Source organism: Apteryx rowi, unplaced genomic scaffold (assembly GCF_003343035.1).
Source record: "Apteryx rowi isolate R43461 unplaced genomic scaffold, aptRow1 scaffold_693, whole genome shotgun sequence".
NCBI lineage: Eukaryota > Metazoa > Chordata > Aves > Apterygiformes > Apterygidae > Apteryx > Apteryx rowi.
The window spans coordinates 172,354-198,594 of NW_020450975.1; the positions used below are offsets into that span (position 1 = coordinate 172,354).

Genomic DNA, 26,241 nt, shown 5'->3' on the forward strand with positions numbered 1-26,241 from the left:
CAAACAGGGACGCCTCTTTGGTAAGACTTGCGCCTCCGACAAACGTCGACGTTACCCGGGAAAATACATTATTATTGAAAGCGCTTAATTGTTAGTTTGAGCTCATAGAAAGAAAATTTGCAGCAGCAAGTGCATTTATCAACGGCAATTCCGAACCTGTTGTATCTGTCGCTTTAATAAAATCTTATTCTTTTTTTTACTTTGCGAAACTGACTCAGGGGAAGTCCCAAACAGGGGGGCTCTGGCAGGACAAGATAAGGAAGGGCCTGCCTTCCCTCCCTTCACGCGACAGTCATGCAGCTCAGAAAAAAGAAACAATATCAAGCAATAATGTTTTTCAAAAGTAGGTGTAAGATATGTATGCTACTCAGTAAATCTACTGTAAGTTTTTAAATCCCTTGGTTCATATATTCTGTTTAAGAAGGTAAAAAAATACATTTTTCTACTTATGTGAAAAGTCTACTTTGACATTTTATTGTATTTAGTCTCCTTTCCTCCTTTCCTCAGAACTTCTTTGCCTACAGTCTAAAGGCCATGATTGTTATGTCATATAGTGTGACCTCCTGTAGATTACAAGGTAGTAAGCTTCATAATTATCCCTGGATGAGTCTGATAACTTGTGTTTGACCAAAAGCATAATTTATTGCTTTATGAAAAATTCCCAGACTTACTTTGAAGACACTAAGGAATAGAAATACCTTTGCTGCCTTTGATATTGCTTTGACATTGCTGCCTTCTCCTTCCTTCCTCATTGGCTAGTAAGTATTAAAAAAAACTACCTAATTTTGACTGTGAATAGTCACTGGTTGTTATAGTACCTTCTCCTTCAAATTAAAAAGTCTTTACCATTCTGAATTTATTCTACACAAAAGTTTTAAGCCTGTACTCAAGCCAATAGCCAATTTTCTTTTTGATGAATACATTGAGGATATTTAAGCATATTGAATATATTTAAATCTGTTGCTGTAAAGCAGCTTTACAAGACACTTCTGTGGCTTTGTTTTATATCATCTCCAATTTTTTAAATGTTCCTTTTTTCAATAGGAACATGAGAATTGTGTTCAGTGACCAGTTCCAGTTTTGCCAGCATTGCACACGAAGGTAAGCTTATCTCCTCAGCCTGTTTATCCTATTAAAAGGTATTAAAAGAATGAAAGAACTAATATGCACTAAAATTAGTGAAATAGCTACCTAAGGAGCTAGATGATAACCATGTATTAAATGATAATTCTTCAGGGATAAGTTACAATGATTTGATTAAGTTAATGGAGCCTGTGAGAAAATAATCAGAGAGAGAACCTCAATTCACAAAATAAATGTTTTGGCAGTGTCAGGGAAAGAGTAAACTTTCAGAATGCCATAAATTATGGTTATTTCTCTTTACCTTAATCCTCAACAGTTTTACAATATCTTACTGAACTCTAATCTCTTCAGAAAATGAACTGCCTTATTCAAGGTCTAAATAAAGCTATTTGTATGTCTGTAGTACTGTGTGAAGACTTAAAATCTTACAAGTGCAGGTTCTCTTTAATGACAGTCTATTAAAATTAGATTTCACATTAAGACTATAAGAACAAAGAGAAATGACTCTTAATTTCATGCGTATAGGATTCTGAAGAGGGAATATGACATTTTCAATCATGATTTTAATGGCACTATATTAATAAAGTGGTTTCATTATAGAGGACTACAGGTTTTAAAATATGAATGAAACTTATGCAGGAAATGTGTCATAAACAGTCAGTGAGGAGGGAACAGCAAGTGTGTTTATGAATATAGTCAGATACTATATAGTGTAGTCAAGGTGTTTACATAGAAAGCCCAGAACCTCCAAAATATCACAACTACTTTTCACTGGTGCCTCTCTGTTGCCCTCATGCCTTAGGTTACAGATTTAATGTCCTAAGTATTGCTTGGGAGCCGTGAAGTAAAAAGGAACTGCATTTGAAAGCGTGTTTATTATGTAGAATGGAATGCATATTGCAAGTTTTGTGAACAAATTACGTTTTCTAACTGGAGTGCCAGTGTAATGTTTTTTTCTCAAGAATGTATGGTTTCCATTCCACTAATATTCTGTCTGTATGCAAAAACATTTATGTGGCACTGAACATGGACATGAAGAGAGATGTAAAAGTATGGTAAACAGAGCTTATTTTTTCTGTGCACTTGTTTTCTTTACCCCTAAAATGGTATACCAAAAAACCCAGGTTTGTTTATTTTCATTCCTCACAGATTTTTAAAGTTTGTTTTTGCATCCACAATGTAGACCAACATGTTGTAGTTTTGTATTTTCATTCCAGGGTTATTAGGGGTCTAGGAAGAGGACATAAAACTAGTAGGGCTGGCTATATGCAGGGTGCAATAGTTCATAATATGTTTTTAAAGAATTCAAAAGTACTCAGCAACTAAACTATGGCAATTAAAACAAAGGAAATGCGACTGATGCACGCACACACACGTGCACACACATKCATGCGCGCACACACACACACACACACACTGGCATATTTGTCAATTACATCATTGCATACTTTTTACTCACATAGGGTTCTTATCAAACTCAATGCAGAAGACAGGGATTCCTGTAGCAAAACTGTATTGTAGTGCACACAGGCAGGGACATACTGCATCTGTAAAAAAGGCAGATATGATGACAGAGTGTATAGATATTGCTTCTTCATATATACAAAAACATACCTTTGTTCAAGGAACTACTGGGACTTTGTATGGAATATTGGCTTGAGTTTAGTCCACCTATTTTTAAGATAGATGAATTTGAGTTGGAAGAGGCACAGAGGATRATTAGGAGAATGTAGGAGCTTTTTTATGAGAAATGATTGAAAATGCTTGACTTGTTTAGGCTAGCACACTGCAAGCTGGTGAAGGATATGATTTTGCTTTATAAATATAAGAGAGAAGAGTTGAATATAGAATAGAGAAAAATTGTTCTGGGATTTTCAGAAGTATCAGGTAAAAAAACAAATCAGTATAAAGATTGTTCTCAATACAGGATTCAATAGAGGTACATTTCATGAGTTTCTTTAACAGGGACAGTGCTCGATAAGTGAAGTAGTCTCTTCAGCCTAATGGTTTTTAAGTTTTTATAGGCATCTTTACTTTTAACGACTTCCTTTGTTTTTAAACTCCATTCACCATAACCATAAACACCATTCATAACCACTTTCCTCTCTTCCAAATCTTTTTTTATTCCTGTTCCTGCTGCTCTCCAACCCATTTTAGGTTCAGGTCCCTCTTTGTTTCCATCCATCCTTCAATATTGTTCTATTGATGCCCCTGTATCCTTTTCCTTTCTGATCCAACCCATTCCTACTTTGTGCTCTTCTCTTCTGTTTCCATGTACTACTTGGCTTGCGTAATAGATCTCTTCACATTCCCACCATTAAACTTTCAGTTTTCTGCMCTGCAAAGTTTCTTTTCCCTCCTTTTTTCCCTCCAATTCCCTTGTGACTAGTCATCAGACGTAGGCGAAGTGTCACGACTGGAAACGCAAGAGAGGATGTCTTTCTACTTTTTCATGTGTCAAGTGTCMCAACCAGCAAGAAGAACAAATCTGGTTTATTTCCTTTGGCTCTGAAAAGCTTAGTTCAGAAGAATTCTGTGGACAATTTAGCTGCAAAACTCTGTAAAGACTATGGGCATGTAGGAATTTCTTTGTTTCTTTGTTTTTGAAGATTAAGGTTTGGGWAGCTCTAAGGCAGATTTTCACCAGTACAAACAAAAAGACATCTCTGATCCCAGCACTGACCACCTTTCTAAACTCCCCTCACTGCTCTGAGGATACAAGCCAGCATTCCTAAAGAAAGCAATATAGCATTTTTTTCCTTTCTTAATATTTGTAAACCATTTATTCCCTAACCTTGTTCCAGAAATAGCCAGATGATTTTACGAGCAAATTGCCTAAAAGTCCACCCAAACTGTTTGGACACCCAAACTGAAAAATATCAGTCTGAAGAGTTGTTACCTGATAAAAGTAGTAGTGCTTTTCTGCTTTGAACATGAGCTTAGGAGGGAATAGGAAGTTTCAGGCAATTTGAAGTACAAGCAGTGTTAACCAACARCTCATATAACAACAACAACAAGAATAGTGATATCACATATAGCCTGTTTAAAGTAATGAATACATTTTAAATAGCTCTCAGAGCTATTAAGCTATTTTATCTGTCAGTTTCTCATAAGTTTTTCTGTGATAGATTGTGATCAACAGCTTTCAACTGAAGCACAGAGATTTCTATGCAAAAAAAGTGTGCAAAAAATAAGTACTGTATGACACTGTAAAAGGTGAGTCACAATACATAATAGTACTTCAGTTTATCAATTATTATAGCCAAGGAAAACATTAACCTACACAACATTTCAGTGGAAGAAAAGAAGGTAAATCAATCAATTTAGCTTTGAAGGAAATGTGAAAAAGTGCTAGTATTAATTGTATAAAAATTCACTCCTGTAGTTGGCCAAACTGACGTGTTGTACTTCTAAAGTTACAGTATATGACCTACTTTAAGAAAATATCAATAGTATTTTAAATGAAAGATAGTTTAATTACTCTGAGATGTGAAATTCTCTGCCTTAAAATGGAAATTCTAGTCTTGACCTCAGCAGGAAGATAGAACTTGCATGATTATGTCAAAGTGTATAGGAAGCAACAGTAATTAGAATGATTTGCATACCTAAATTAAAAACTGTTTTTAAATACTGATGATTTAAAATCCCAAGTGAGTTTTGGACTGTAACTGTAATGAGTGTGGGTTACAGGAAAAGACAACAGTTCATCTTCCCCAGTGATCCATCTTACTAAAGACATAATTTTAATTTTGCACTTAATTACTGTTTAAAGGATATGCTACACAAGTGTCATCGTACATCTCTAGTTTTCTGAGGGGTAGGGAAATTTTATATCATTTGAAAGACTATCTAAATCTTTGTTCACCTGCTTCCTGATAAATAGCATTTTATGTTTAGAAGGAATATATACTGCATTTGATTGTATCCTTTGTCAAGTAGAGCTATTTTGACAACAATTGTTTGGAATCTATATGATTCTATTGGTAGTATTCACCTAACCCTAACTTCAAACATCTGCATATGATCTAGTCTCAGCTTTCTTGGTAGTTAGTTGAGAGTAGAGATTTCATATCATTTGAGAGAAAATGTCTAAAATAGGCCATTGCTCCAAGAGTGCCTATCTTTCTCCATTAAGGTAGCCTCAAGGAGGGTGTTCAGATGAAGGAATCTAGCATGTAAATGTCAGCATTTTATCAGATKAATTCCACCTTATATTCCCAAATATTGTCCATCATATTTGATTGCTACATATATTGTGCTTCCTCTCTCAGCAGATTGTAGTCTAGAGTCTGAAGCTGAGTAAATGTAGAGAAAATGCTTCCAAAGAGATGTGTCTATGCATGTATATTAACAGGTAGTATAGAAACAAGTGATGCTGAAGAATATTCCACATTGTACCTATTTCTGTGTGCAGTAAAAGTCACTGCTGCTACACACTACTACAGAGATTCAATTTAGGTACTACAGGTTGGCTACAGTCTTTAGTGTCTGATGTTAGTGCTTTACTAATGGTGTTGATGTCCATATTTCACTATGAATGTTATTTTGTGTTCTTTAAGTCAAGAAAAGATAAGAAATTATTTGAGGTTGCTAGATCTTTTTAACAGAATAAACAAATAATTCTAGTACTACAAAACACTATGCAGCTTTCTGACATTATTTAAGGCAGTTTAACAGGACTTTTTAGTAAGGTGTTGGATATGACAGTAGGTCCCATGAAGTTTCTTAATTCCCAGTGAAAGGATACTTCAGTTCTCACTAATTCTGACCATAAAATGCCAGTAGTTACTACAAGATAGTTTTGAATATTCGCACTGTGATACAATTCTGACTGGGGCCAGATTGCACATACTAGAAGCCTTATGTTTTGATGGAAACATTTCAGAGAGTATCTGATACCTAAAATTAATATTATGTAGACTAAGTGTATCAGRAAACTGAAGATAAAGAAAACCCTGGGTTTTGGTCTCTAAACCTGTTTGCTCAGTCCCCCATTAAATTTCACAAAACAGATTAGTTTTTTCATCAGCTGCCCTCATCTTTATTCATCAGCGCAGATATATTTTTATTATTAAAAATTCTGTGACCTATTAAAAAGTACTTACAGTATGATGAATATTTACAACTATCTACAAACTGCTCCATGCTGTAGATTTTATTTCCTGATTAAGTACAGATGTATAGGCTTTTACATCTCTACAAAAGAATTCACTGTGGTTTGTCACCTCTCCATGCATATTGTGCTCAGTATTGCAGTATTTTTCTGCCTTCTCCAGATTTGTAAATATTTTTGATATTAAACACTCTGGGAAAATAGAGTATCTGCTGTCATGGTTGGAAAAAATGATGAAATTTTTTTCCTTCTCTGCTAAGATTCTGGGGGAAATTTATGTTTGGAGAAGTCTATATATCCATTAATAAAATGGAACATGATCTGCTGTCCCAGCAAAGGTATGGGATGAACTGTTTAGTAGAAATCATTGATAAGGTTTTGGTTTTGTTTTACTTAAATTCATTGCTATCCTATATTAATAAAGTTTTTTTTTTACTCATTTAATATTCAATAATCTAAAGAGCCTGAAAGCTGAATCCCTTACCCACTTTTGGTAAAGCCTAAGCATCCCAGAGAGCACAATATATATGTATGTAGTGTTAGAGAGATTTCACTTCCCACTATTCCTATTCCTTGGTGCTCCAAACCAGGTAGCAGGAAGTGGATAGAATTAGTGTTACCCAAATTAGAAATGGGTGAACTCCATTCATCTAAGATATCTAGATACAAGGGAGTCCAAATACAGCAGAGAAGGAGAGAAAGGTTTTTGCGAGCTAAGTAAATGGCTCTTATGGAAGTAGCACCCTCTTTCCAGCTTTTTACAGAGATTCAAAGTAATATGATAAGCACAGAAATGCACAGATGGCAGAGAAGGTGCCCCAGAAAAAAGCTGGTCATGCCAGAGTAATTTCTTCAGCTTCCCTCTTATCAGGTCTAAGGAAAAATAGAAATAAAGTGAAAAACGTTCTGCTCACATGCCTAAAATTCTTTAAGTGATGACAATGATATGTTTATGACAACAGGGGGCTGGAGGATGCGATGAACTAAAAATTGTTTAAAAATCAGATCATCTGTCCCGGTCTTAGTGAGAGTTACAAGAGCAGTGTAATAGGAGTCAGTTTAAGGAAACAAAAGTCAAAATCTTCATATGTCAATGGCCATAATAATATTAATAGAGAAATAATAACCAAATATACTACTAAAAAATATCAAAAGACTCAAAAGTTCCTTCATTTATAGTGTTTGTTTATTTTTAGAACTCATTGTGGCACAAAGAGGTTTCAAAGGGCTCTCAAACAAAAAATATTCTCAAGTGAAGTCCCTCTGTATTAACTCTCATAAAGCTAAATATAGGGCCTTATCCCAGGCTGTTCTCAAAGCAGAAACTATATGGAAAGAATGAGACCAAGGTCTGTGACTGTTCTGCACTGTTTTACTGGGCATGTCCGATGAAAGGGGATCCACTGAGAGGGTGATTCTCACGTCTGTCCATAGCAGTTCTCCATTAATGGGATTCTGATTGCTTACAGGCATCTGTTCATAAGCAGTATCAATGAGCATCACTTGAGGACCAGTCACATGAGCTATAAAGACAAACAGCAAGAGCCTTTTAGATAGTACACTTCCATTGAACTTGACAGCAACTTCAGTATTCAGTTAAGTACAGATACAGTCAAGTCCTTAGTGTCCGCAAGGTAGGTTATCTCTCTTCCAAAAAGAAAGCATTGCCACATGAAATAGATTTTTTCAATGTTTTCATCTTTATTTGAAAAGTGAGAATGAGAGTGTCTTAAATCCAGAGGATTTAGTAGAAATGTATCTTGAAGTGCTCTAACAGAATTATTATAAGTTGTCTTTAGAGCGGAGGAGGATTTTTGTGACAAAGTGACTTTCCTAGAGAAAGATTAAGTGCCACATATCTCAGTCTTCCTTCCATCTCCTTGCATTAGTTAGTACATCATAGCACTTGAACCTTTCTGGCTTGGGTATTTCTAAATAGTTGTTAGCTGTCACCATTAGTTTACTTTTTCTACAGGAATCTTTCATGTCAAGATAGGTATCCATATTCTTTGTGGATACCATGCATAGCAATTTTAAGGTAGTAGTTTGATTCTCAATGATAGAACAGTATAACTATTGTAAGACAGTTGTTTTGTCTTTATACCATGGAAAATGGCTTTGGCAAGCTTAAAAACAGTTTTGCAGTTTAGTATCAAAAGTCCTTCATAAAGAAAATTAAAGCTCAATTCTGTACTTGATGCAGTAGACAGAAATTTTGCTACAGGCTTCAGTAGTATAGAAAAAGTCCACAGCACCTAGTTTTTAAATGATATTAAAATATTTATAGCGATATTAAATATTTCTGGAATATATTTTAAAATATTTTAAAATTATTTCATAACCAAACACACACTATGCTGATGGCTTGTGCTTCAGCAAATCAGGTTTTCCTATCCTCTGTAGAAAATTTGCTGTGTTGACTTAGTCTTTTAGACTTTCAGCAGACAAAACTTGATGCTTTCAGGGATAATTTAGTAAATAATAGAAGGCACTTGATTTTAAGGTCTTTCATAATGCAAAACTAAGATAGGAAATAACTTCTTTAATGAAGAAAGCTGAAAAAAACCCACATGTATTTATACTTACTAAAAGCACATAAATGATTGAATATACAACTAGGTCTAGAAATGAGTTATAGCTCTTCCTCTTCTACTAGATGTAGGGGTTTTATGTATGTATTATACACTTACTTTTTATATTTTACATAATTTTCTTGCTTTGTGTTTTCAAGAATGTAATACATAAAGATGATTAGCTTTAAAAGAAAATTAGTTTGATTAGTGAAATGAAAACTTATGTTCAGACCTGTGTCTGACTGTTAATTCTTCCCCTTACACCTTTACAGTTTTAAAATCATATAATTCTGTTATTGTCTTCAGAGAATTTTCACTGCATCAGCAAGGATTTGAATTCTTCCCTGAAGTTGTAGCTCTGGTTTGTCTTTAGTCAGCACCACAGGCACAATTTAGTGCCTTCCTTTTTGTGAGAGGAGTGAGGGACTTCACAATTGAATGAGCAGGTGTCTGTACTTGGATATAACATGTTAAATTGCAATAAGAACAAATAATTAGCTGTCATGAACCAGTATTCTGACACATTGCGATTATTGATCTTCAGAGCATGATTCTTTGGCATGCTCTCAGAATGCGAATGGATAACGTTTCATCATGTGGGGTACCCAGGTAAAAATGAATCCACCTGATTCATGCTAGATATCATATTGCATGGTCCCTACTGCCAGGGATGTGTTTTAACAACTTTTTAATCCTGTCAAAGCAGCTATATAAAAGACTAATCAAGGACTGTATGTTTATTTTCTTTTCTGAGTTAACCTTCTTAAACATCAAGCACTTACAATCATTCCATTGTATCTCTTTCTGTCCAAGGTTATTACTTAGTTATTTTATATAAAGTAGAGCAGTTTACACAGACAAAATTGATAGTGAGCACCCATTACCCTAGATGAGTGTTTATTCTGAGCTGAGGAAGAACTAATTTCCTGTTCCTGCTTTGAATCAAGTAAAGCAGGAATTTACGTTTTCCGTAGTACTGTCAAGTACTTTAACCAACAGATTATATGGGAGACAGAGGTGGAAGTACTGATTGTGAGTGATACTGTGAAAATCTCCTACAAAAATATTCCTGGGTTTAAAAAATTGTTCTCAAAGGTATTTGAGAAACAGTCTTTAGTTCAAAGATATTGGAACAGCCTTGCCACAATTTTATTTATCATTCTGGAGAATAAATTCTTTGTCAAAATAATTTATATCTTCCTAGTATGCATGCTTTACCAAATACTGCTATATCACATGGCTGCAAATATTTTATACTTAGTAATGAATAACCAATCAGTAATTCACTTAGTCTCCAAGTTCTTAGGGAAATCTTAAGCATAATACTCTCGTTAAATAACTAAATCAGCCAGGAAGCAGGTACAAACTGCAAAAAAAAGAAAAAGAAAAAAAAAAAGAAAACAAAACAAAACAAAAATCTCTAACCAGAGGTTGCAAATAGTCGAAGTATGAGCACATGATCACTTCAAAAGTTATGAGTGGGCCAGAACCGAAGGCTGAAGACTTAACTCATTTTAAAATCAGGTTTCTGGCTCTCTTGACCTTGCAATGTGGAAGAAAGTGCAGCGTGCAAGGCTTTGCACGCTGACCCAAACACCCTTGGAGCAGCAATGGTAGTAACAGTACTGACCAGGGTTTCAAATACTCCCCAGTGTCCCAGCTGAGTCCTGCATGCTCTTGGCTCAGGGAAGAATGAGAATCAGTTCATCAAGAGTTTTATCTCCAGGAGGAAGAAGAAAGAGTCTTTTGCTTTCTTCTATCAAATGATCAGCATCTGGTGTGTTCAGGGTTAGAAAGAACTTCAGGAAGCTGAACAAGAATAAATAATATTAACGTTTCACTGTAGTTTCTGAGATGACCTTTGGACTTGTAAAAGTTCTGTGAAACAGAAAAATGGTGTGTGAAGAGGGTTTTTTTGGAACTAGAAGTTGAACTTGAGACTTGGATAAATTCTTAATTTTTATGAATTGTTTGCTTCTCTCCAAAAGTGTTTTTCCTGTTTTCTCTGTTCCAACATAGGTCAAACTATAACCAAGCCTTCATGTTTTGGAAAGCTGTTTGACTTCTTATTTATGATTTAAAATATTTCTATAATCTTTCTGGTGATAGAAATCATAAGAAAACTGCAGAATGTTTCAAACATATAATAAAAAAAATAAAGCTTGTTTCTGGCTTTACTTAACTATTTTTTTCAGGGCTTTGTGACAAACATGTTTAATGCTTCAGTGAAATTCTCTGAAATTTTTGAGTTAAGTGATTAACAAAAACAATAAGTTGCTATGTGCTTTCTCTGACCTCCATGATAAATATGAAAGAAAAAAGAAAAAAATCAATTTACTACACCTAATAAATCTCTAACAGAATAATTTAAGATAGTATTTTAAGTAAATTTTGTTACACTTAGATTTCTGCCATGTAATAGGATAGTAGATAACTTAGAAGACTGCAGCATACTTTCTTCAGTTCTGAACCCCACTTTAGGATGAGTAAACGTCTTTGAATTCAGTAATTTGCATATTTCAAACACTGACTTAATTTCAAAGATGTTACAATTGAGCAGAACAATGAACTACTAATTATGGCTTATTCTCTTTTTCTCTTTTGTCTTTTATTCAGTCATATACCCTCTTTCTATGTACTGCAGTACATTGTATCAAATTGTATCCTGCCAGTGACAACAGACAAATTATTTTAATTCCTCTGTATGGCTAATAACCCCTTGATTCATAGACATCTGCTATACTGTATTCTCTCACTATTCCTTCTTTCTCAAAAAAGATTTTTCTTATCTTCTTCCATAGCTGGAAAGCTTTCTCTGTCCAATTTGTTTGGAGTTTGAATTTCATGTCATGTCTGTTTCGGAGTAAATGTCCTCTATACTGCTGATGACAGCTGGGCAAAACTTTATGGTTTCTTTTAATGCATTCTTTTCCTTCTACTACTTACTGTCTCACCAATTTTTTGCTTTTAAAAATCATTTTGTAAATTTTCAGTCAACATCCAGCTGTAGAAGCAGAGAAGGGAAAAAGAAAGAAGAATTTTCTTTACTGACACTGATGCTTATGCACTTACAGAACAAAAGTAGATGAGAATGATTCCCAGTCAATCATATCCTGAATGTGTATGACTTTCCCAGAGAGATTGGGAAGTGCACAGCTGACTGATGCTGSCACATACTAATAGCTTAATGGAAGAATAGATGCCTGGACTGGTGATAAATGTAAAGTTTTCATGCTCACTTAAACAGATTAGGATAATTTTCTTTAACAATGAAGCAATGTAGTAGAATGAACTGTAGCATGTAGGGAAAATGTGTAAGATGTCTATTTTATTGCATAGCATCAACCAGAAGGCAGTGGAGTTAAGTTCACAAAACATGTTCTTTATAAATCATGGTTATGATACTCTGATAGGTTACGGAAGCATTCACAGCCTGGTCCCTGCAAAATGTATTTTTAAAAAAGGGGAATCCTTTAGCTGTATTTTGAGAAAGTCTATGTGAGGCTGGGAGTTTTGTTTACAAGCATTTAAAGATTTATCTTATTTTTTTTTCTTTTTACTAGTTAGGCTAGAATAAAAATGAGACTTTTGGTTCAGGCAGTTCTAGATTACCAGCATCTTTGCCTAATTTTGGCAAGTGAAAATGAGTAAGTCATAGATTTTTGCTGGTGTGGTCTGCATCAGAAAAAAATGTAAATGTGTGATTGATAGATTATTGGCAATATCCTTCAGCATTGGCTTTGTATTGTTAGCATACTCCAGAGTGTTCTCGTAAATCTTTTACTTAGAAGATTATACATGATTATTTATTCAGTTGAGAAAGCACCATCACTACCACGTAAACAGATGCTTTGCTGATGCCCTCAGTGGTGAGGACATCTCCCCCTAATACTTCACTTAATCTGAAAAAGAGATTCCAAAGTCTGAGAGTAAAAGCAGGTGCCACTCATTTGCGCTAAGAAAAGTGACTCTCTCCACCACTAGATGGAAATATAGGGTCAACAAAGCAGAGCAGTCTCAAGGTTAATTTTTCTCTCAAGGGTCTTAATTTGCAAGGCAGGCATGCACTGCTCCTCTAGACCACCAAGCAAACAAAATTACTTGATTTTTTAATGAAAGTGCAACATTCCTGTACAGTGGGTCTCTTATTGTCAAAGTCACCATCAACAAGATAAATGTTCAGTGAACTAATGCTAATGTGACTAAACTCCAAGATCCATCAATATACAGTCTACACTAGTATTACCTGCGATAGTTTTCCCATTGGAACTCCAAAGTCATCTAAATTTTATTTTTCACATAATGTTCCTGAGTCAGAAAGTATTCAGCGATGGAAATCATATCCATCCATTTGAATTCAGACCAAGATGATAGCCCTATAATACAGATGGCCAATGCTCAGGCTTATCTATAATATATCCCCTCGTATTGCTTATAAATCTTAACAGGCTCAGACAAAGGGAGAAGAAATCCAAGTAAATTGGAAGCTTTGCTGTATTTTTGAGCCAGATGCTGAAGTATTTTCAGTGGCGTATCAATGGTTTACAACAGCTCAGTACGTGAGCCATTGAGGGGGGAGGTATATAGATTATCTGCTTGGCTTCCTTATCTATTATGAATAACCCCCCCCCTTTTTTTTTCTTTCTTTCTTGCATTTATAAGCATATATGTTTGTTGTGTGTTCATTTAAAGTGTCATAATAATATCATAAGATTAGACATAATGAAACACTACATTTATTATAGGGAGCTATACAAACCACAAATTGTGATAACACATATGGTGACATCTAAAAGAGGTCTTAAATTAAAAAGTGTAATAAAAAGCAGAACAAAATAAAATGTAGAAAACAAGGCAATACATATCTAAGTAAGATATCTAATATCTTCTTACCAGAGTGATATGTTACCAAAGCAAGCAGTTGTTACAGTAATGGAACAGGTAAGCTTCCTTAAAGCCTTTATATTCTTATACCATTTTTCACAAAAATCTGTCAATCTTTTTCTACTGCTATAAGCAGCCTAGGTTCTGCATTTGGCCATAAAGTAAATATGACCAGCTACCAAGACTGAGAGACTACACGTACAGTATGTAGTGGAACACACTGTTGTTGAATTTGTGACATTTCCTACTTTCCAAGTAAAATTGCCTTATGAGAAAGTAGTTATATAGGATGCTAACTGCTTTCTCTCTACTCGGACAAAATCAACCATTTAAAAACATACTTGCTGATTACTTCTGTTTGCAGGAAAAATGATCAAATAATAATGTTAATACGTAAAATCTGGTCTGAAATTTCTAATGTCATATATTCTTTGAGATTCAACGGTAACCTGGGAGTTTGGACTAGAGAAGTATCAGCATAATAAGAATTATTTTTGAATGTTTTGAAAAAGATCCTAACTCATCTAGAGTCAATTTTAGTTAAGGCAGATAAAATATTAATAATAATAATACAGAAGATTGGAAGCAATCAAATATATATTTTCCTTTTAAAGGGGAGAAATTTGACTACTTTATTTCTAATGACTTAAGAAGAGAAGATTAAGATTTGACTCAAATATATTCTTTGGTACAATCCTATGTCATTACGCAGAATGTTTAAATACAGTAGAAACAAATGACAGCAGGCAGTACTCTTGTCCAGAAATTTCATTTGATTTCCAGTGACTACCACAAAATGACAGTTATTAGTGTTTTTATTGTGACAACATATCAATTTGTACCTAGCTATTAACATATTAAACAATAATTTTTAAAGATCAAACGTAAGATGTCCCCACATCTTGGCCTGAAATAATTTGAAAAACTGGCCTACAAGAACTCTGTGACACAGATTGCATTTCCAAATGTTTTTAGAAATCATTGGAAAGACCCCAGCAGTGTAGAGGAAGTTAATCTGATCCTAATATTTCAAAACATATGTGAGATGACTTGGGCAATATTTAAGCTAGTTAGCATGACACGGATCCTGGACAAAGTTGGTAATGGACACAATCATTAAATATTTAAAGATAATAATTAATGGTGATGAAAATGGCTTTATGAAAAYGAGATCTTTTAAGACAAAACTGGTACATTATTTTAAGAGATTATAACTTGGTCACTTGTGGAAACCTAGCAAACTTAAGTCTTCTGAAAGACAATTTACTTAATGCCACATGATGTGGTTAGGAGTTAGATTGTACAAAACCAAAATAGTTTATGTTCAGAGCTGGTTAACTAATCATAGAAAGAAAACTAAAATAACGATTGATTCACCAATAAAAAAAATACTGTTCTACTGCGTTCGCATACAAAAGCATGACTGCCCACTTTATTGGAAGACATCAGACAGTATGATTTAAGCAGCCCACCATATTGACTTTGACTAACAGGAACTTAAGAGAAGATTAACTATGATCTCCAGATCCCACTTGTATCAAATCTGAAAATAGTTTGATCTAGTACAGCCATATCATTGGATGAGACCCAAATATCTAGAAGATGGAACAAGACAAACTCAAGTTCAGAAAAAGAACCGTATTTTCAACTCTGCAAATAATTATTTGTTGTAGCAACTCAGCTGGGGGAATCATGCAATTTCAGCCTGTTCTAAAAATGCATAGGAAACATAATATAGTTCTCTTACCAAACAAGTTCTGTGTATTTAGTTCTGCAAGAGCTCGCTGCTACCTAGAAATTGAAACAAAAGTGGTCTCGTTCCTCTTCCAGCTAGATCTTAAAAGAAAAAAATCATCCCTTTTCAGGTTTTCAGAGAAAGACTACATGCATCTACTTTTAGGAGGGGCCTCCAAGAAGATGGAACAGAAGATCTAGGTTTGAATAATCCCTGTTGCTTACTCCTCACTATTTGAAGTAAGTGGCTTTGTTATATGCCATTCTATTTAATTGTCCCCACAATTAGGTTCCCAATTCAATTTCAGAAGCCACCTCAATCTCATTGATGGGAGTAATAACAGTATCATATTCCCAGAATAAACAGGAGGCAGAGTATAAATACTTTGTAGTGAATAAATCCAGTAGTAGTATTTACATTAAGTACCGAGAGGTATACTAGCTAATAAAAATTTTATAACACAACATATTTTTTCCTTTTAGTTAAAAACAGTATTTCCTTTAAAAAATTCTAGTGACTTATCTGCCTATGCTTTCATATGGTAACATAGAAGTCCCTATATTTAAGCAAAACTTTGCCCAATTCACATTCCCAGGATCTAAGTAGAACACAAGAAATTTATCTTCTGGTGCATTCTAGGATTACATTTGCCTATTTCTTACTGTAATACATTAGCGCTTTATAGTCATCCTGGGATGAAGCAATATATTAAATCTTCTTTATCTGTCATTTCTACATGATGAGTACCCATCATAGATCAGAAATTCTTATTATTAGTTCCAGTGCATAAATACATTTTCTTGTACTTTACTTTTCATTCCATTGCTGTTACTCCAGGATTCAAGGTCATTCCTTCCTTCCTTCCTTCCTGTTCTCTGATCCTGCTGTGTGTATCAGTGATACTTCTTATTAGCACATTTTACCACTGTGTGTGTGTATGTAGAGGAAGTAGACACACACACACACCTGCACATATTTATTTTTTAGACCAAGGACAATAATGAAAATATCAGCTAGTATTCATCACAGGATGACTTTTAGAGACATGTTAAAAATAATCTCCGTCTCCTTTGATAGTTCTACTTTAAGTACAGCTTCCTGGCACTTTTGGCCATCTTATTCTCCAACTTTCTATGAGTTTGTCTCATGTATGTCATGTATCTCATATAGCAGCATATTATATACATTATTGACATTTAAATAGGTTAGATAAACAGAATTTCCTTTTTATAGAAAAAAAAATTATTCAAAAAAGATGTCTCTATAGTCTGGCATGGTCTAAGTTCTATAATTTTTTTCCATTTCTTCCCATTTTCCTCTATTTTTCTTTTGTTATTCTACTTTTACTTSTGTTTAAAGTTGTTCAAAATCTCACATATTACCGAGGTAAAGTTAATGTGGCTTTTGTTCCTTCCCTATCTTCAGCACTATGTTCCATTCCTTTCCAAAAAGCTGAGCTACCAGGTTTGCAATATTATGTCTCAATTCTTATTTTACTGTAGAGTGAGCATTACATGGTTGCTCAGTCTGCCAAAATTCAGTTGAGTTTTATTGCCAACTTGAATGTTGTAACGGCATTCATTTAGTGTCTGTGCCACAGTTTATCTTTAAAACTTCGCATCCTCACTRTATAGAGGGTCCATAGCATTTTTTAATAATATTTCTACTTACAATTTAATAAATTCACACATTTTATTTTTAATTTATTTTGTGTTACGCTATGTAATTTTGTGTTTGTGTTTGTTTTTTCATTCCTACAAAAGATTTTTAAACTAATCAGATGCCCAAAATAGGGAAATATTCACTACTGTTTCTGKTTTTTTTGGTTTTGTTTTTTTACTAAAGGATTCAACAATGTAAAAGGAATATAGTTTCCCTAGCAACAAGAATGAATATTTAAATACATTTTCTTTCCAACATAGCTATCTATACTGCATATACTAAGTGATGGCCTGCAAAGCAGGACATCTAGATCCCTGTTCATAAGAAATCTTTTTGTTGGAGGATTTTTTTTTCATTCTAACAATAAGTTATGTTGATTTTCTGAAAACATTTAGCCAATTTAGGATTATCAAATGTTATTTATAAACAAAAGTAAATTTTATAAAGCTGTTTGGTGTTAGGAGAAACAACAGGCAAATCTGTCACACTGATGGAGCTACAAAGCACTGGTAGAGCACTGATAGAGCTACAAAATGCCAAAGTTTGCACCATACCCCATTTGCCACCTGAATCCAAATTCCAACTGCACAATATCTGGAATGACTAAACTAGTCATATATAATTTACGAATGGCTTAATTATGATTAAGCTCAGTTCCATAGAGAATAGCACAAAGTCTATGTACCGATTAAGTCCTATTCAGTAGCTTAACTAGTTTGCTAAAAAAAGAAATCTTTGAAGGTCTTGTTGTTTTTTTCTGCTTTTTGTTTCCTTGTGGCAGATGTTCTCGTGATTTCTCTCATGCTAGAACTAATTCCTCTTATCACTTGCACAATTGCACTGAAGTCATGCACCCGATGATTACAACTTGCTTGTCAAATACTGCTCAGGTTCAACTTGTCTGTTTTCCATAGCTTATAATTTATCCCTCTTTTTTTTTTTTTTTTTTTAATTTTGGTAAGTGCTGTGTCTTGTTGCTCAGTGTCTTTGACCCTTACCAATAAAATTGTTCTGTCCTTATAACCACTAGTTCAGTTAATACAAAGTGAGAGGGAATCCAGCACAGTGAGATCATCGATGTGACCCCTAACTCTTAGAAATCTTTTTGTTTACTTTAAAACTTATTTTTGATTTCTTTGAAGTGTTCAAGAACATCACTAATGGAGGTGATATTAACTGCGACTGAAAGTGGGTGGATTTTTACAGTAAATTCTGGGATACCAAATGTAATGCTTCTTGAGGTTTAATTAGTTGGCTTGAAACTGATTGACTTGAAACTGTGGCCTGCTCTGCTTCACCTTTCATGTAGGGATGGTTCAAACTGTATTGCAGGTCACGAGGGAAGATAGAGGCCAAACAGAACAGGGAACAATTCTGTTAAAAACAGCAAAGTTTGGTTCATGGAGTTAGATATAGCTAAAAATTTGAGTAAATCTCTCTCTCTGTCTTGCTTTACAACTTCTTGTCTTAGAGCTATCATTCACAACGTCACATTTTGTCTCTGGGAGGCCCGTAGCTTAAATGTAGTGAAAAAAGATACATCACTGTTCCTTAAGTTAGATATAGGGCTTTCAGTGTCACTGCTATCAGGTTGCAGTAATAGAATAAGAGAATATTTCTGGTTAAACTTCTAAGTTTACTGCCACCCAAATTGTTTTTAAGAGTTGGTAACATTTTTTGTTTATGACATCTATAAATAACACTTGCAAAGCAGTTGAAAGGACCTAGTCTAAACAGTAACATATTCTTTTTAARTAAAAAAGCAAAAAAATTACACATTTTAAAAAGCACATCTATTTGTTTGTATAATTATTTTGTTACTGACAATCATATACGTGAGAAAATAATAGTTTGCAGTTCTGTTCAGTGACAATGTAGCTTAGAAATTTCACAGCAAAACCTTCTTTTTTTGACACCATATAAACAAGCTGCTACTGCATTATCATGGAATAGAAGAGATAAAGCAGTCATTGAGATGGAGACTGGTTTGGAAGGATTGAAACTGCATTTTAAAGTGTTGTCAACAAGCAGTAGTGGGTTTCAGCTTTTAATCTAAATGTACATTTATCTTTCTCTCATATAAAAGATGTGCTCACATAGGAGGATGTTTTGTATGTTTGAGTACCTGTTAAATTGAAGAAGTAACCTATTTTATACTGTAAAACACTTTTACTGAAAGTATGGAGAAGAGATTGAGAAGGGATTTTAAAACTCATCTGTTTTCTCATCTAAAAATGAAATTTGTTCAGGACCATTTTTATTAAACTAATTTATTAAGATAGTCCATTAGTAATTTCTTTTCAAATACTTGACCTTGTCAACTGTTATTTTGTATTCTCAGTATGTATAATTTGTCTATTAAACTGCAAGATATCTAATTAACCATTTCCTACCATCTCTAACAAGAAACTTATTTATATATTATAATGGCTGGCAAGAAAGAATCAGATTTAAATTGAAAAAAATGAGGTTTCAGTTTGCTCCAAAAATGAATTCAAAATTAAAAAAAAATAAGCAAGAGACTCCCACAATAGCTAATTTTTAAGTGAAAATTAAAATTAAAAATTATACTTAACAAACTATTAACATATAATAATTAATATTTGGCTCACAGGGAGTGAGAGGTGCGCATCTTGTCAAAACCAGGCTAGTGGCACTTATATCTTTGTTTCTTACGTCTGTTTGACTGTTTGTAGCACTGGACTACTGTCTATATTGTCATGGTCTATCAGATTCTGAATTCTGTTCATGACTAGAAGAAACATATGCTTGAAATTCATAATTATTAAAAGAGAAAAACACATTGTTTTCTGGAATTGGTATGTTTATGGAAAATATTATGTAAAATATGTAATTAATTTATAACTTACTTTGGGTCAAAATAAAGAAATAATCTTATGTCCCTTTTGTACTATTTTAAATTTCTCTGTTATATGAAATATCATATAACTGTAATATTATTTATGGTCCCTGCTTCAGGAAAGCCAAAATCAGGAAATCACTTGCTAAGTACATTCCTAGTCAGGAAGATATTGAGATCAATGCCCTTGACAACATGAAGGCATTGCTGCCTCTACAAGAAATCATTTTCTGTTGTGAGGTATCTTTTTGCTTACTGAACCATAGAAGGACAGTGGGGAGGAACATCTTTGTCCCTCATTGTTCCCTCAGTGAATAAGAGCTACGGCAGCACCTGCTGAGACCGTGGTCTGGCCAACAGCAGTGACCGAAGAAGCATAAGGAGTGGGTTGGGGCAGAATGAGTGCAGGGATGAGTCATGGGCAGTCATCAGACTGCAGAGTGAGAACCCATCTAGGAATAAAGCGTATAATGGAAGCTCTGAAAGAGCCACAAGGAGTAACAGCTAGGGGGAAAAAAAGAAAAAAACACTTAAAGATCCAAAGTTGCTTGTTACAAATCTGTTTCTCCTTGTCAAACTCCAGTCTATCTTCAGCAGTGCTAAATATCTGGTCATGAAGCAACATGTTCTTAATAAGGAGCACGCTTCTTTACCTACGAAGAACGCCGTAGGTATGTCTAATTCGAACAAAGTATTGACATAATTTATTTTAATTTATTCAATATATTTAAATATTCAGATAAGCTCAAACCCCAGTCCTCACTGTAAAAGCACTAATAACCTGGAGCCAGCATATTTAGAAGACTGTGGATAGCTATCATGATGAAGGGCTTTCACAAATCGGGTCCCAAGGAACTCTGAACGTTAACGGTAAAAATAGTCTTTCCAGGGGACAAAGTGCTTTCACAGCCTCAAATAAATCTGAAGAGGAGATGAAAAATCATCGCAAACATCACCTCCTCCAAGAGTTCTGTCTTCAGACTTGTTCTTTGTAAACAAGACTGCAAGGAAAGTATAAAAAATCAAGCAAAACCCACAATTCTGTCCCACTAAAAATGGCAAAATAGGAAGAAAAGACTGACAGCATTCTTCTCTACACTGTAGCACARAGTATGCAGCATGTGTTTTTGGCCTGTCAAAGGTTAACAAGTAAGCCCTCTATTGAAGATATCAACATTCTCCGCACTGGTATTTTTATGAACAGTTTTTATGCTTAAGTTTTTTCACTACTAAGGTATTATTTATGCAAACGTTAATCTCAACTCTGAGCTAGAGAAAGCAAGCCATCGTAAATTAAATAACATATAGACAGATTGCCATGAAATGTCCTTGAAGAACTGGATGGAGCTATCTTTCTGGAGAGTACTATAGTGAAGGCAACACTATAGGCAATGGGACATTAACTTTTAATGATCAGTAACCACAGAGGGGAGGAGAGTTTGGATTTTTTGTAGTGCTGAATTCAAACAGAAGTTTCCGTGGTATACTGCCTGTTGGTCCTRTTATTCTTACTGATATAAACTGTGTCTTAGCCTGTTTCTCTTACTGAGATAAGCTGTGTCTTATCATGTTAATTAAATGAATGTAAGAACTCTGAGTGCTGTAAGCTTATTCACTAATAGCTGAATTGTTTAGCTGGAAATTGTTTAGCAGGGCTTCTTGACTCTCTGTAATTAATTTCATTGCTCCTCTTTAAGTCTCTGTATGGAGTCAAATTAATCTGGATTCACTTCTCAGATGTAAAACAAACAGGTGCTGTCACCCAAGGTTTCAGTCTTGGAGGTAGAAAAGTCACAGCATTTGCTTGCATAAAAATGCTCTGACTAGTTTAAAGGCATATTCAAAGACATAGAATGGCAGCTACATCTTCAACAAAACCTTTTAAATCTCTGACAATTAAACAATTTTTAATCCAGGGTCTATATATCATGCTGTCAGCGCAGGAAATAACACCAAAAGCTTAAGGAATGATTTCCAGAAGATGTAGTGAGCTATGGAAGTGCAGAATGCTAGTATCCGTGCTCCACTTTTTGACTCTGCCTCATCCTGTAGTGTACTCTAGCATAAGGAAAAAAAAAAAAAGAACAGTGGAAAAGCTCTCTAATAGAAACAGTCTTTAGATGAAAATGTGCTAGAAAATCTGAGGGTTGTCCCAAGTGTCTTATATAAGAAAATAAAATTACCTAGGGGTCCATATTTTAAATTTATTATGTGTGGCTTTGCTTTTATTTTCTTAAATTATGCACTCTTACATTGTATTTGAATAAGATGAACCCATAAATCATATGCGTAAAGCATTAGCAGCAATCTTTGTATGTAAATAGTCTGTATAAGTAGAAATAACTTTTTTCTGCATAGTTTATAAAGTATTGATCAATAGTTCATATGTTCTTTAAACACAATACAGATATGCATATTATGCAAGATAGAATATAAACATATGTGCAGAAGGTGTTACAGGAAGTTATAAGTAGAGCTGAAACTTAACCTCTATGTTGATCTAAAATTTGAATAAGCACTGTATTATAGAAAATTATATAWAACCTTTATAAACTATAAAGATGACATTGATAGAAATATAATTCCTCTAAATCAGAGACTAGAGGATAAAATAGTCCTGAACTGTATTAATCCATTGGTGGTAGAGTTACTTCCAAGAAATCATCTTAATCAAGAGCAGGTTAAAAAAATAAGAGCAAGAGGGAAGGGAAACTAGAACACAAAAGATCAATCAAGCTAGACTTGATTTTGACCTTTTTACAAAATTCAGATGCGTTCAGCATAACCAATCCCAACCTGCTTACTATTTTTAGGAATGAATCAAGTGGAGTTATTAATGCCATGCCAACAAGTGTGAGGCTATATGCCATAAACACACTTGTTTCTTTTTGCATTTAATACTACAGTATCTCTTGTTGTCCATCTGGTCAGTTGGTCGGTTATTTCACTAATTTCTAAACATCTTTCTTTTCTGCACAAAAGGAGAGTACACAATACCTTCACTATATCTACACAATTGTGAGTCATATTTTACCATCAGTTGTTTGAATCTGAAATCTTCTAAGCCTTCAGTTACAGGTTTTCTTTTTAAAATTGGGGCACAATGACACGTGATGTTCTTGACTGTGTTTAAACATACTTGTTTGTCAAGAAACCAAATACACACTTGAATTCGTGGTGATTATTGCTATTTACTTTTATTGTAGTAGTGTTTAACTAACCCAAGACACAGTATACCTAGGGATTGTAGAGATGGATTGTACAAAAATTTTTCTTACCCTGATGAATTTACAGTACAAGTAACACTTTGTGAAATACTAGATATTCAAAAAAGAATAGTAACTCCRTTTGAAATCACAGGAACTCTTTGCTGCAAAGGGTAAACTTTGATTTTTAAAGTTTGCATCAAAGGTTTTTGTATTGAAATTTGTCAGTTTAGAACCAGAACTCTTTCCAAAACATGAAACTGAGCAGGATATGTTTTTATTAACAATCCAAAACAATTATGGCATCAAGGACAAATCATATTGAGAACTAAGGAAAATTGGCCTTTTCAGCCAATGTTTTGACCTAATAGTCATCTCTGAACATGTTAGAAGGTGTTCAGACACCATTTCACACTCTTCATTCTTCTTTTGAGCCTCCAAATTATGCTTTAAAACTTTTGCGACTCTCATTTCTGTCTGGTTGCACTGCTACAGCAAGACTCAAAAGAATACAGTCTTCAGTTTACTCATATTGCTGCTACTATTTGTACTTTGTTAAAGCAGATGTTTTGCCTTGATGGGATATTGATTTTTAACATAACATTACTTAGTGATTAGCCATATTAGTACACTGATAAATAACTGCATTTAGATGTCTGACAGGTAAAAGGAGATCAATTGCTGATACATTTACCAGCTCATGAAAATCCATGCAATTATGGGATTTGACAAGAAATGCGGGYATACACTTGCTTAACCAAACACTAAACTATTGGTCCTATTGGTCAGCAAATACTTTGTAACTTGTCATTGACTGTGGGAGCAAATTTGTAAGTTTTCACCTAACAGTATAAATACCTGCTTTTCAAATTGTCTCATTCCTGAATCTCTGAAAATCTCACTGCAACTTTTAGGTCTAAGTTGTTGACAGTTTACCACATGGAAAACAACTTCTTTTCTCTTTTTTCTAAAAGCAGAGACTGATGAATATTGATTAGGTGTTAACAGATAATATGCTCCATTCTGTTTAGCTAAATACTGAAATTACTCCCACCAGTATAGTACCTCAGAAGCTCTCTGCTTTTACAAAAATAGAAATATCAGTATATTTTCTTTCACAGTTTTAAAAAAGAGGCAGACTGACATTTTTATAGTGGATAGCAAGGTAAACTGGGGAAATGAGTTGTGCTTTCAGTTATAATTTCTTGGAGCCTGGACCTGAGATCCATAGTTCCTGTCTACCATGATAATAAAACTTACTAGACTAAAAGTTCCAGTGGAATATTGCAATCAGTGGCTGCAGAGAAGACTTTTGGTGGTGTCACTGTTTGGGCCAAACAAATACAAAGTTATTGTGAAGGATGTTGGTTTCAAGTTGAACTCTATATTCAAGAATTCTGCCTAATAGAATCATAAGTGCAATGAATTTAGGATAAATGGACAGTGTGTTTATTTTCATTCTTCATTCTTAGATATGAGCTATGGTATTTTGTTTAATCTTTAAGATAAATGTAAATCTTGAAGCCAAGTAGAGAAAAAAGTGGTTTTCCTGTTTGAATTTTTTGAATATTCAAGAATGTGAGCAAATTTAATTTCAAAGAGGTGACTTCCATATAAGCACATAAAAAATAAAATGGAAGTTCCTTCTCCAGTTCATTCTCTTAACCCAGTTGTTAATTACAGCTAAATATTTTCAGAAATAAGAAATGGTGCTGTGTGTTGAACCGAGTATCAGTCCTGGTGTCTGCTGCATAGTATTGTTGCCTGTATATGTGGGTTGTCAACTATATTATCTGTGGYTTCATGAAATAAAGAAGAAAAAGCATCTTGATGAAATGCATGGGTTTTAAACCAGGACAAAAATTATCTGCACTGACACTAATGGTTCCATTTCAGAATAAAACACCAAAATTTCAGATCACTTCTGCTCACATTTTTGGCTTCTTAAAGGTATTTGTCTATACCAGCAAATGTTTGGGTCTCCCAGTAGGCTGACTAATGCTGAATTCACTTTCTTACACTAAGAAGGTAGGCACGCTTCAGAACAGGGTTACAAATCCTTGTCATATCTATATCCCACCACTCTTCAGCAAATTCTTACATATTTCTTTTAATTGCAGATTTCCTAAGGGTGAAAACTACTGCAACAACACTGAAAATGCTAGCAAGGAAGAAGAGGAAGAAAGAATATTCACAAGATACTGACAATAATTGCATTTGCTGATTTTGACACCAGTGTCATACATAGGTTCATCATCATTGCATTATACTGTTAGGAATTATATCTGTCTAAAACATTAAGTTTTCAGTAAATAATTACCAATGCTTCTCTGTTTACCAGTGTTTTTCGGTAGAGAAATTATGTTAAAAAAAATATTCTGAGTGGAAAGATTTATTACAATGTCACACATTCTTTTTCTGTGCTCCAGTTAAGATTCAATGAATATTGCCTGTAATAACTTCTTACTTTCAGGTGTTCATAACACCAGAAAAAACATTGACAGTGTTAGAGTGAATTCAGAAAAGAGCAACAAAAATGATTAATGACTTGGTGGGACTGACTTACAGAGAAAAAATTAACTAACTCAGTCCGAAAAACGTGGATAAACAATTAGTGCATACAGGAGAGAGTTCTTCAAGTGTTTTTTGGGTGTGAACATTGAGACAACTGTGTAATTTCTCTTTTGATTATCAGGCAACTTACTCTACTATCAAGTTTGAATGCCTTTCTTCAAGGGAAATAGTGTCTCACTGCTTGTATCATTTTACAGTAGACTTAAGGAAGGCATATAAATCCATTTGATGGCACTTTACATTAGGACCATTTGCCTGTATAATGTTTAGGAACTGTTTTATCTATTTTTGTATCGCTTCTGTCTTGGAAAAAGCCCTAAAATAGATACAATTATCCTTTAGGGAATGTAGGGGGTGATTTTGCTTATAGGTTATTTTTCCCAGATAACCAGCATAGTTTCAGACCGCCAGTCTGGAGGGAAAAAGCAGTATTTGTTTGCTGCTTCCATTATGCTTGCACTAAATAGATGTAATATACTATATCATTAGAGATGTACCAACAGACAATGTAGAATAAAGTAGGCTTCTAAATATCTAAAATAAAGTACTGT

The 26,241-nt window shown here is 34.2% G+C and overlaps 1 long non-coding RNA gene across 2 annotated transcripts; it reads left to right on the top strand.

Annotated features, from left to right (window-relative positions):
• Nucleotides 1–26,241, top strand: LOC112975836. Of its 2 annotated transcripts, none has more exons than XR_003256796.1 (3): nucleotides 1–20; nucleotides 1,045–1,101; nucleotides 25,237–26,241. It is a non-coding gene; the product is annotated as an uncharacterized LOC112975836 (long non-coding RNA). The 2 variants fall into 2 exon arrangements; XR_003256795.1 differs by lacking the exon at nucleotides 1–20 and adding an exon at nucleotides 15,519–15,627 and having other exon boundaries at nucleotides 1,044–1,101.